The sequence below is a fragment of the Lepisosteus platostomus genome, chromosome 4 (genome assembly GCF_059453375.1).
Source record: "Lepisosteus platostomus isolate fLepPlt1 chromosome 4, fLepPlt1.hap1, whole genome shotgun sequence".
NCBI classification, from domain to species: domain Eukaryota; kingdom Metazoa; phylum Chordata; class Actinopteri; order Semionotiformes; family Lepisosteidae; genus Lepisosteus; species Lepisosteus platostomus.
In genome coordinates, this window is record NC_142614.1 from 67680176 (window position 1) to 67692561 (window position 12386).

The 12386-nt window shown below is 40.2% G+C and overlaps 1 protein-coding gene across 4 annotated transcripts in view; it reads right to left on the reverse strand.

Moving 5' to 3' along the window:
- Window positions 1-12386, reverse strand: part of wdr7 (WD repeat domain 7) — a 210150-nt gene that overhangs the window by 101851 nt on the left and 95913 nt on the right. The gene's annotated exons all lie outside the window — the stretch shown is intronic.

Sequence of the window (12386 nt, forward strand, 5' to 3'; positions counted from 1 at the left end):
GTGTCGCTGACTTCAGAAGAGAAGAGGAGCTGATGCCACTGGAAAGGGCAGTATGGAAGAGCAGACAAGATGCAGCGAAGGGTAACTGTTAGCCAGGTAACTGGTCGCCTTCAGGCTCTCTTCAGATTGGCTGGGGGTGGGAAACAGCAGCTTTTCGAAATGGGCAGCCTTGTCTCACCTCCCCCCCCCCACCACCCACCAGCCCTAGCAACACGAACGACACACTGGTATACAGGAGGATCCGAATGCACCACTGTGAAATGGATTACCAGTCCCACAGGGTGTGTATCACAAAAAAAAAACCTAGATAAATTATTGTTTCCGCTTTTCCAACGCTACCAACACACAAAAACCAAGGAGACATTACAACGTAGCAGGGGGGAGTTTTAAAACCGAAAGGCAGTGCAATTCTGGACACTTCTAGCAGATTAAGATATCAAAGTACAGAAATGCGACACTGGATATCATTACTCAGACACTTGCTTCAATAAACAACCGAGACTTGTATATTTCCTTTAACCAAATGCCGATAAGAAAATACTAAGGCTTGCAGAATGAAGACTCATAGAATTTAAGAAGAATTAGGAGAAGAAGGCATAGAAGACAGACACAGAAGAAGAAGACTTTTGTCACTGTATGATTGTGTTGTTTGCATCACAAATCCTCGGCAATGCTGGTCATAATCATCCACAAACTGTGTTGCATTTGTCTTGTAACGTTGTGGCTCCGAGCCGATGCCGCAGAGCACCCCTGGGGGCCAGAGGGAATGCGAGTGGAGGAACCCCAAAGGGCTGAGCCGGCGTGGGCAAACTGGGGTCTCTCCCCCAGCGTGACTGCCGCTGTAGGGCAATCAACGGGAGAGGGCTCCCTACTGTACGCTCCGCACTGTAAGGCATCCTGGTGGGGGTGCAGTGTGCAGGTCCTGGCCCAAGTCTTTTACCCATCGCAGCAATGCGATCACATCATATTACGATTAAACATTTTATCCTGCAGTGCAATGGATTTGTATTTCCAGAGGATCATTTAAATGTTCTTCATTCTTCGGTGGAAGTGACGTATTTCGCCAACATGGAGTATTTCAGTTTAGGCAGGTTTCCAGAAGATATTTCCCATGGAGAGGTTTTCCATATTATTGATTGAAAACTGAATTACGTAATTCAGCTTCACAGTTAATAACCAGAGTACTAACGCAAGTGGGTATCATGATGTTAATATAAACTATATTATAAAAAATATTTTAACATCTAGAAAAACATTTCTCTCAATGTCCAGTACGCAACACAAAGAAAGAGGAAAGAAAGCATTGCCCTATCACCCCTATTCATTTTTTCTGTAAGAATTATTAATACCACACAGTAGGGCACTTTTGTTATTATAGAATATTGTAATATTCCATTTAGAAACACTGCATTCAGAGCATTCAGTCCTGTTGAGTTTTTACGTCAAACAATTATTGTGCGTTTGTCAATCGAATCACTTGGAACTTTTGTTACCCTACTGTGTTGCCTTCTGCATTTCTACTTAAGTACAGCACGATCAATGTTTGATCACAGAACGCAGGTTGCTTGGAGGTACAAAGAGCCAAAATAACTTGTAGAAAAAGTCTGTATTGCTACTGTATTTCCCATCAGAATGTGAAAAAATAAATAAATCGACAGCTGACTCGTGCAATAAGATTCTGGACAACTTGGCTCTAGAACCTGCTACTGACAAACTTGCTACTTAAAGGGACTAAAAATGGATCACTTTTGCTTTTAGCCAAGCAAACATACCAAGTAAATTAAGGGAAGTAAGACAGTGTATTTTCTACCCCAGGAAACCTTTGCAGGGCAGCTAAACAGCAGAGGAGCTTCTTCATCGTACTTTTGTATTTCAGAATGGAACGGAAATTGAATTGAGCTAAACCATGGGGGGGAAAAAACATAAAAAATTAAATTTGTGGCCGTCTCGTTCCAGCAAGAGAAGGTCTATGGAGTGTCACATAAAAAAATGACTCAAATATATATTCTGGTTAATTACCTCCAGAATAGGAGAGAACCAGGGCTTTTTACTAGAGTCTTCGGAATGGCAATAAAGGGTCTGTACAAACGGTACAGATTCCAGCCTCCGGAGAGCAGGGGATGCACACATTACTGTGTTGAATAGGATCTGGCTCTGGGGCTTGAAACAGCAATGGTGTGGGAGTAATAGCCTGTTTGCTCCACTGTTTGCTTTTGTGATTTTATTTTCTTTTTCAGAATAAGGGTTGATCTTAGGGCTGACCCTGTACTGATACATTGATCCTGGAGCAGAACATGAAACAAAGAAGGAAAGGGGAAAAAATAAATAAATGATCTTACCATTCGGCTCAGAAGAGACGTCCCAGACACCGATCTGGTGCCGCCTGTGGATTGAGGTGGCACTGCACTGGAAATGAGGCCTTAATTGCAGCTTGAACTCAACATCTGTCTAAATTAGGATGAATTTAGCTATGTAGCTCTTGTTTCCTGGAGACCGAGGCTAGCTCTTGCCTGCCTGTATGTATTTATTACTGTTTTTTTCCCCTTAGATTAACCTAGCCATCTATCTAAATTGGCTGTGATTTAGATATTCACACTCTCTCACATAAATACTCACATTAGCTAACCAGGGTGCTTACACTGATCTGTAACTATACGAGAATCAAGAGCAAAACAGGATACTGAACTTGTTTTCTTTCATCCTTTAGATGAACTGTCATTATGTGATAATCTCTCACCATTGTGTGTTTATCATTTAGATATTAAGATATAATGTTTTTAATTATAACCAATAAGGCTTAACTGGTATATTGAGATAATTTTGACAATTTACTTTGAATAACATACTTAAGCCTGCATTTCTGTAAATAATTTCTTTGAACAGGGGAAAAAAAGGAATATATTCATTATGAAAACACATCTGCTTATCAGTGGTACCCGTGGTTTCATTGGTTAACATAACCGCCTGCTTTTAATAGCCTTGCTGAAGAATTTGCCACAGAAAAAGCCAATCTATTGTCTTTGCTCAATAGCATAAAATATATTAAAAAAGGGCTTTGTTTTTTGTGTGAGATTACTGATGGAATTATCACATTAATAACTACTATACTTTCAGCAAGATCCTAGGTTTTGGGTATAGGCAATAGATAATCTGTGTGGATTAGGCCTCTAGTCACTCTGCATTGTGTACAGAATTAGGACAACGGACTGTTAGAAAGGGTTTTTTTAGATCTACTTTCAACTTAACTGTTCAGGTTGTCAAAGTTTATTCAAAGCTTACCCTAAGGCATTTCAGGCAGAAAAAGAGAGTACATGAGGGATATGGGAAGAGATTTTGAAAAAATATATTAGACTTTACTCTGAATCTACAAACTGACAAGCAAAGAAGCAATTTATCAATAAGACTGCATAATGATCACTTAAATGTTTTGTTGCAGAAATTCTGCCCGTATATTTCATTGTCAGAACGATAACAGGCTATTGTGCCACAACTTCAACACTCGGCTTCAGAGTCAAACTCTAGGAGAAGCAAAAATTATCTGTTACTGTTAAATTAACAAATAACACCAGAGCAATATGTCTGTAATGTTTTCTTTCAAACTTATAATAATGGTGCATACATTTGATTTTCTATACAATATCATCAAATAAAACCAATGGCTCTTCAGTCACAAAATGGTGCACAAAATGCCTTTCATTACTTCTAAGATGCTGCAATTGATTTAATTAAAGATCCTAAGCATGTGCTTGGAGTGTTGCCGAAAGAGGCAGATCTCTCATTTCAGTTTTCTTGTTTAAGCGGCTTACTGTACTGAAAAGACTTAATTAACATTAGATGAAGTGTTACATAGGATTTCAAATTTACAATCAAGTTAATAATAGAAATATTATTCATTCTATTCTATGCATAAAAGCAATAAAGTCAAACACTGAAGTTTATGCATATTTCTACACTGCCATCTAGGAAATGGGAATATGTTTTACCCAAGAAAACTTGCTGCACTTTTTCAGTCTTTTCTGCATGTTTTCAGTTGCTTTCAGAACTCCTGTGCAAAACAATCAATCTCTACAGCAGATAAACATTTTGTAAAACACTGTACAAAACAAACATTTAAATGAATACAAAAACAAAATACAGTGCAGGCAAAAAGTTTGTGAACCCCAAAGATAAATATGGAAATTGCATAGCTTTACGATGACAGCCTTATATAAACAAACCAGTCTTTATGTTCATTCCAATAAGGTTTATAGTAACCAATTCCATGTCTCTTAAAATAAAATGATGTATGAATCAAACACTGAGTAATTCGAGTGGGGATGTGAAAAAGCAAGTGAACCCCTAGTTTAATTGGCTCAATTAAGGAAATAATTAGAATTTTATTAATTTAAATAATTAGGTCGTACTTTCGGGCTGAATTTGTGGGGCTCCAGCCTATAAAGATCAAAAACGTTCTGAGGCTGGTCTTCCCCATACAGGCGTGAATCATACAAGTCATGCTACGATCTAAAGAAATGTCTGAGGAACTCTGGAAAAAGAGTTATTGTTGCTCATCAGTCTGGAAAGGATTACAAAACTATTTCTAAGTCTACAAATGGAGCAAAGATCACAGTCTCTCTACATACTAGGAGTGTTTGTCCTAACAAAAGTTCTCCAAGAACAAAACCGAAGATTATCAAGGAGTAATGTCCACAGAACCCCAGGCCACTGTCACCTTAACTAACATTACACTTCATGACTAACCTACCAGAAAACAACTGAAGAAGAATGGTGTTCATCGAAGGATAACATGGGGAAAACCACAGCTCCCCAAAAAGCTGCTTCCCATCAAAGACGTTAGCCAAAGAACACAGATGATCCACAAGGGTTCTGGAACAACGTTCGCTGGACAAACAAGTCAAAGGTAGAACAGTTTGGCCTCAATGAGAAATGCTAGGTTTGGTGAAAACCAAACACTGCTTTTTGAACAGGAGAACCTTATCCTAACCATCGAGCTTGCTGGTGGGAGTGTGAAGATTTGGGGCTTATTTGCTGCATCAGTACCTGGACAACCTGACATCACTGACACAACCATGACTTCTGCTTTCTAGAGGAGAACGTCAGGCCATCTGTCTGTGACATGAAGACGAATACGAAGTGGGTCTTACAGCAGAACAATGACCCTAAACACACAAGAAGATCTACAAAAGAATGGCTGGGGCTGTCAAAATTCCCTGTGTTCTAATGGCCGTAACCTTAGCCCCATCGACATGTTGTGGCAGGACCTGAAGTGAGCTGTCCGTGCAAGGCAACCCTCAAACGTCACAGGGCTGAAGGAGTTCTGTAAGGAGTAATGGGCCAAAATTCCTCAAAACCGATGAGAGCTTGATCTATGATGAGAGCTTGATCTATGGTTAGAGGAAATGTTGAGTGACCACTTATTGCTGCTGAAGGGAGTGCCACCAGCTCCTGAATGTAAAGGGTTGCTGATGTTTCACAAGCAACAGTGTCTAAGGTGATGTCAGCATGGACGGCTGAGGGAATAACATCATCAGCAAAGGGCATCAGCAGGAGAAAGCACATACTCCAGGATTGTGATACATTGTGCACATTAAATCGAAGTGCAAGGGAAAACAGGAGAGGATCTGCACACCGTTTGACTGCAAATTTTAGTCTGGTGTGCAAGAAGTCAGTTTTATCATAAACGGTCTGCTGAGACCACGGCCTCAGTGTGGAATACTACAGTCAGGCTGCACTGCACAAATCCCTCATCAAACCTGCCAATGCATGTTTGCAGGTCTAGTGATGCAAACAGCACAGACAATGGACTACTAAGCAGTGTAGAAACACGATGGGTCAGATGAAACATCCTTCAAAACTTTCAAACAGAAGACTGTACGTGTTGTGCAAACTGGAAGAACTCTACAGACCTGAGGGCTTTGCTCCACCAGTGAAGGGTTCTGGTGGTTCTACAATGTTGTGGTGTGCATTTTTCATGGCTTGGGTGCACTCATTCCATTAGGAGCCAAGGTCAATGCTTATCGCTACTTAATGACACTGAGTGATTGTCTTCACCCCATGTTGCAGCTTTTCTTCCCGCTGGAGGTGGAGGTGTCTTCCCAGATATTCCCATCACAGGGAATGAGCAATTCTGTGATATAATGGCCTTCTCAAGTCACAAGAACTGAATCCAATCCAGCAATTATGGGATATTCTGGACACCAGAGACGGCGGTTTTCACCATCATTATCCAGGTGTGAAATTATTGACTTTCTCATGGAAGAATGATGCCGCATCTCTCATACATCTGTGTATGTACCACAAAGTTAATACTGCTTACAAAACCAAAGGGAACAGCAAAAGCCACACGTGTACTAAAGCTTTAATACTGCAAAAAAAGATGTGTGATTACTGTAGCTCTGATTTAACTGAAACAAGTGTCATAACCTGGGAATCTAAAAGTTTGAAAATACACACAAAACATCTAGGAAGCCACCTCTTTGGGAGCCCCAAAAACTAGGGATAAGAAGAAGGAAAAAGGGAAAAAATGATTCACTGCACCATTTAGTGTAATGTAGTATATGCTATAAAAAGCATGATACCTCTTTTACAAAAAATATTCATTTGTACCCACATGGTACAGAAATTAGACTTCTCGGTTCATGTTTTTGTGAAGTTTATGCTTCATGCAGGTCGAGTGAATCAGAGCTGCTTCACATGCCTGGAAAGAGGCCATTTACCCACTTGAAAAAAACTGATCTATGTTTTGCTAGAGGAAAAAAAAAAGACTGTCATACAGTAATGAAAATAAGGGTGATCTCTAGCTAAAAGCACAATATTAAACTCGTCAGATACACAAACCCTTCCACAACAATATAAATGTGGCATTTTAAATCCACAGTCCAGAACTCTGGACTGCAAGATGAGCCTTTGATAAATAAAACTGAAGTCTTTCCAGACAGGAATATAAGTGTCCCTGTATGCAGTGATTAAATATAACTCTGCCAAGACCGGAGGACTTGTCAGTCATAAAAAAACATTGATGGCTTGTGGGCTTTTCATACCTGACCTCTGTCTGATGCTTCACCTTTCCAGGGCTCCAAAATTCCCCATTTTGTGCTAGCCATGTGCTATAATCTCACAGACCAAGTCTGCACAAGGCAAAGGAGAGCATGATTTTATTTTCGCTAACGCAAAGCATGGCTCTCATTCCTGACTTAAGACTGTGAGCACAGGCAGCACTTCACACAATGTGGGCGCTTCTAACGAATAATAGGTACAAAATGATTGTTCTGAAATGTTCCTCTGCACTCGGATAAAACCGGATGGGGCGAGAAGCATATTCCCGCACCAGAAGAAATGGCAGTGCCGGCAACCTTTTTGAACCTCACTTCAATTACATGGTAGGAGCTTGCCTAATTAAGAGGCTGTACAAATCTTGCAGGTAGGATCCTATGTTGTTATTATCCCATTCACTGGAAGACTAAAGCGGACAGTCGGTTTCAGAGAAAAGAAGCAGAGGTCAGTGACATCGGGCTGAGTGATGGCAGCCTAATTGACTGACCCACCAGGGACTGCCCCCTCCTCGGTGGATCACATTGTATGCAGCTCTGGGCTCCGACACAGGCCGCGACAGCAAAACGGGAGAAGGGGGGGGGGAAAAACAAACTACCAGAGGCCTTGACAAAATCCGCCTCCTAAATGGGACTTCAAAGGAAGGGGATTAACAAAAATTAAACCATTTTAAACCAAATTTGTACCCCCTTCAGCAGGCATAAACTCTTGCATTTCCTAGAATGGATTTATTGAGTAAAGAGCCTGCCTTGCGAGCCAGCACTGACAAACGATATTCCTGCCTGGCTAGGTTAACTCTGAATCAATGGGGAAAATACAATAACTATAAACAAATAGAAAAGGATACTACAACAGAGCGAGAGAAGGAGGAGGCAGCAGAGGGAAGCGGGCCGCCGCTGCAAGACAAAGAGGCTGTCTTCTGACAGGACCAGGCGACCTCTGGCTTCACTGACTTCCCGGCTACAGCAATACAATCAACCCGGCTCCTCGACAGAGGCGAAAACACGGCGCGGGGGCCCGGCCAGGCCCGCCCCCACGGCCCCCGCTGCCAATGAGAGCTCGCAGTTCGGCTCTTAAATGCCGCACCAGGCCCAGTCTCAATGATTTCTCAGTTCCTGGCGATGAATCCAGGCCCTGTTAAATTCCCATTCAGTGCAGCGCTCTCGCTGGGCTCCCCCAGTGCACGGAACGGCCTGAAGCAGAGGAGAATCATAATGAAACCAACTACGCAAAATGCTGATTATCACTCCAAACACAGGGCTCAACTTGAACGCTTCCCACCAAGCATAGAAACTGAGAACAGCATGGATCTGCGCTAACTGCAATGGAGGGGGTTAACACAATTTTTAGCTCATACATTTATTCTAGCATTCTTCGTGTGAAAAAAAGAACAATTGCAATACATGTCAGGAGGTTACTCATCAGAAGACCAGGCATAAAGGGCTTCCCTGCTTTGGCCTTTCTTACTATTGAATTAAAAGAGAGGGTTGTGTTTCAGACGTAATGTAATGTAATAGCTCCTCCTTAATGACATAAGAGGCAATAGCTGATTTGTAATGCTCCTCTTCACCTCTGACCCAGGCTCTGCCCTTTAAAGGAGAGATCTGAACCATCTGACAACTCATGTACTTAGGAGCCCACTCATTAAGCATCTTAATTCATAACTATGTTATTTCCAAGAACTGACAGAACATGACATTAAAAAGTTTAGATTCTGCTGAATGTATGGGCAGTTACTTTACATGATTTACATGTTAGTTTCTAACAAATGTCAAATTAAACCAATCCCCCTCTTATTTCGCGAAAGGTAATGTTTTCAAATACAAATTTTCATCATTATACTTCATAGCAGAAAGGGGCTTTCACATTTTTGGAAGATTGGATAACACCACTACTCTATCCATAGTTAATTTTCTCTGCATCCAAGAGGGAAAAAGTAATTAGAGTATGAGTTGGAACCGGAGATGCAGTGTGTCAACAGTGTCACAGTGACATTTCACCTTCAGGGGTCAAACATCAGGGATATGGAAATCCAGGGCCAATCCTTTAAAACAAGGGTGCCTGAAGAACCAAACTGCTTCATGTACAGCAGTGTGTTCATTTTACATTGAGGGAGAAAAAACAATCACAACAATGCAATGAAATTTACATGTGGTAGCAAATCAAGAGTTTAATTAACAGAAACATTAAGAATGACTTTTCACAAAACTTTCACAAAACAGTCCCATTCACAAAGAAACAAACAAGAAGGACTAAAAGGAAAGCTAGTTAAATGAACTCTGACCTTTGATCTTGGACAAACCTTAAAGATATAAAAAAAATAAAGATACAGTAGGTCTGCAATGGAGACAGGGAAAAGATGATGGTTTCAGCTGTCACTGGCTGATTATTTTTCAAACAAATTCTGAGGGCCAAATTAACCTGCTTTAATTTCATTTGAACATTTCTCATCCTTCTTATGAATCCAACATATAAAATGACAGATGGAACCCAAAGAAACAAAAGTGCAAGATGACACGGCCTGGCATGGCAGAGAAGACAGGTACAGAAAAAATAATCAGTGAAGATTCAAGGGAGGTGGTTTGAACAGCTTGTGTGTCGAAATTCCAAAGGCTCTGGCAAAAAGCTTCTTGTTCAAACCTGCTCCTCTGGGAGCTATAGAGGTATCAGTCTATTCTGAGCAAATTTTAAGTCAAATTGTCTCAATTTGTGGGGCTTCCGAAAAAAATGAAACCACTTAATAAATGTACTCGATGAGCTATAGTAGTAACTAAAAAGCTATTTGTTGCTGTTATGCAGCTCTACATCATTCCACTAAGTGTCTTTTAGCTGTTAAGTTATCGCAAAACACAGACTTTGGTTCTCCAGATCGCAGTTCTATAGGTCAGGAACCGTTGTTCACATTCCCTAGAAAAGATGGGTAATAAAAAGGTTTGCTCCACAGTGCATTTATCTTTTTAAAAGAAATGCCTTAGCCAGATTGATAACTTTTCAAGAGGAATCACAAGCCCCAATTTTGTAACTCTTGAAGGACTGGATTGTGGAAATCTGAAAGCAAATAAATAAATAAGTGCACCTTTATGGATTAAACATAAAAGTGAATGAGACGCAGAGAAGAGATTTCACATCCCAAAGTAGGGCTGCTGCATTCTGAGTGTGTCTGTGACCTTTTTCAACTGGATAGTAGACAACTTAAAGCTCCAGCTTCCTTTCTGAGCTGATTTTAATCTTTTTTCTCTTTCCTTTCATGCCTTTGGCAACTACAGCACATTATAGAGGAGGCAGAAAACATTTTACTGCTTGTGGCCACTTATGAAAAGCTGTCGGTTTTAAGCCATTAGAGAACACATTGTGACTTTTAGAAAGTTCTTAAGAGGGACAAGTGATGAGTTTGGTTTAATTCTTTAACCTTTAAGCTTTTCACCTCTGGGCTGAGATAACCTTACAGAATCCCTCAATGAAAACAGATGCATTAGTGTCTACTGTGCCAAAATCTCAAAATCACTACAACGTTCAGTTGTGGACCTTTGGAGACAGGTCCGGATACACATATATCAAATGTTTTCCAAAACAATATTTAATTAAAGAAAAGCAACTGAAATGTTTCCGTGTCTTTTTTATGTCACACCAAACTTTTCTTCTTGCTCTCTTTTGCTTTCAGTGATCGGCAGGAAATATCACATCCAAATCTCTTTTTAAGAAACAAAAGTAAAGTGTTTTTTGGGGTGGATACTCTTCCTATGAAAAAAACAGACTAAACACTGTGCTTGAAAAAGACTACGATGAATGAACTCACACAAAAAAGAAAAAAGTCCAATAAAAAAAGATGCTGCTACTTCTGAAAACTAAGAGGAAGTTTATTTAAAACTAAATGCAGAAGGCACTTCTTTATACAAAGAATTATGGGAGTTTAGAAAAGAAACATGGGCATGTAAATATTAGTAATCATTTCTTTGAAGAAACAACTTGATGGGCTCCTCAGATCAGTTAGCTAATTAAAACCAAATAAGCCAAACAATCTCTGTTCTACAACTTTGCCAAGTACCAGTCCTTAAATTGTGAGGGCCCTCTCTACCTTTAAATATATGCTTTTAGCTCGATAGTATATGATATCACTCCGAATCTGAAATCGCAAAGACACTCGTTGTCAATTCCTAGCACGAGTGCCCTGTACGTAGAAAGTTATCTCTCTTAAAATTTATGCTCAAACCATACGCCCAGTGGATAGGACTAAGTAATAGTTCAGACTCTTTTATTTCTAATTAAATAATGAAGTAGAGCAAACAAATACCAATTTTAATGTTATCACCTTTAATTGTGTGCCCATTGATCCTAATGGGCCCTGGTACAGGATTTCTATTGTCAGAAAACCCTTCAGTAATACAGCACCACACAAAAAAAAAAAGGCAAGGCAAGAATCTGCCATTGAGAGAGCTCAATTGGCTTCCATCGGGCAGCACAGTTTTAAGCCATAACACAAAAGAAAAAAAGTCAAGCCTTCAAATCAACAGCTGCTGTGGCTACATAAATTGGCCGAATTAACATGCATTAATCACAAGATGCCACCCAAGAAGATTACGAGAAGGATGCAAGAGTTTTAATAAATGCCATGACAGTGGTCGAGGGTTGCAACGGAGTGGTGTTATTGTTTCAGCCGTCTTTTATTTGCAATAGCCTGATCTCATTGGACAAAATCAGAGTCTGGAGAGTTTCACTTCCTGTAAGAATGAGCCAATAACGCTCACAGAACTCAAGTGAACCTGTCCCAGTGCTACGTGGGGATTCTGTTGCCAAAAGATTGAAAAGATCTGGGAAAGCCTCAGAAGAGCGGGCAAACTGCTACACAAAAAATGCTTTTGCGCTCTCCGACTGCATCTGGCTCTGTTTCTCAAGAGCACAGTTAGCGGATGGAAAGGAGGATTCTTCAGAAAAAGTGTGATCAAATTCATGACACTAGTGGACAACATCTACGATAATTAAAGTTCTAATCCTAATAAGCATAGGTTACAATGTTTATACCTTTGGCATTCATAGCTGTTTTCCTAATCACCAACATTAGACACCACAGCGAAACCTAGGAACTAGTTATGAAGGCAGGTTAAACAAACTACAGGGCTCCAGTACGCGTTGTATGTGGACCATTAGTACTTCACTAAAACGCGGCTGCAAAGAAGAGAAAAATATTTTTATGCGCACCACAAGACACAAATGAAAACTGAAGGACAATGCTGTGTAGTTATTCTTATCATTTCTATTGGTATATTGAAAGTTTCAGTATGCAATGTGCAATATAAATCTCCTAGGCTCTTTTTCACCTCATGATATGTTCTACATGT